General features: G+C 37.9%; 1 pseudogene; it reads right to left on the reverse strand.

The window, feature by feature from the left end:
• Positions 1-257: 257 nt before the first annotated feature.
• Positions 258-460, reverse strand: LOC136038311 (U2 spliceosomal RNA; annotated as a pseudogene).
• Positions 461-808: the final 348 nt, after the last annotated feature.

An 808-nucleotide genomic window follows, 5' to 3' on the forward strand; every position in this document is an offset into this window, starting at 1 on the left:
CTGAGAGCCCAATGACCGTTCTACTGACATTGCCAATTATTTTCTCTCTAACCATCATTGGGGGGCTTAGTAATTACTACTATCAACAACTCACCGCAGAACCAAGCCGTCTGAGGCCAAAAACAATCACTTCAGCAATTTTAATCGAATATTGCTTCAATTTAAATTTCAGCAGTTTATAATTACGAACTATTTTCGATAAAGATGCATGGGGACTTGGATCCAGCTTGGGCACTTCAAATTAATTATGGCGACAACTCATTGGCGCCGATCCCGGTGGTACTGCAATACCCGGCCAACGCGTGAAGGAAGCGGAGAAAGCCCCGACATCCCTCCAGTTTCCAAAAATCAGTTTAACATTCTGGGCCCCATGCAGGGGCCGTATCAGATATTAATAATTTATAGCCTTATTTATTTTCAATTTTTCTTTCATTTTTGCCTGTTTTCAGAGCCAAGGGAGGAGACTGCTTCCGTGCGTTCTTTTGATATACAAATATTGCTAATAAATAATTCCTTCATTGTCCCCAGGTGTATCTCTAGTTCCGCCCAGCGATCCCCAATTTATAAATCTATAATTCAATGGAATTTAATACCCTCCAGTGTCGAGCTATCCACAAGTTTTCGGACGCTATATAACAATGTACTAAAATCTTGATATTATATTTCTCTAAATGTTTGTTCAATTTGCTTTAATTACCCTTGTTTTCTCTTTTGTTTTTTTTTTCTTCTCTCTCTTTTTCATTTACAATTTTTTGTTGTTTTGGTCCTTAACAAGTTCGCTTCTAGGATCTTCATTATTATTGTTGTT

Source organism: Artemia franciscana, chromosome 17 (assembly GCF_032884065.1).
Source record: "Artemia franciscana chromosome 17, ASM3288406v1, whole genome shotgun sequence".
Classification (NCBI taxonomy): Eukaryota; Metazoa; Arthropoda; class Branchiopoda; order Anostraca; family Artemiidae; genus Artemia; species Artemia franciscana.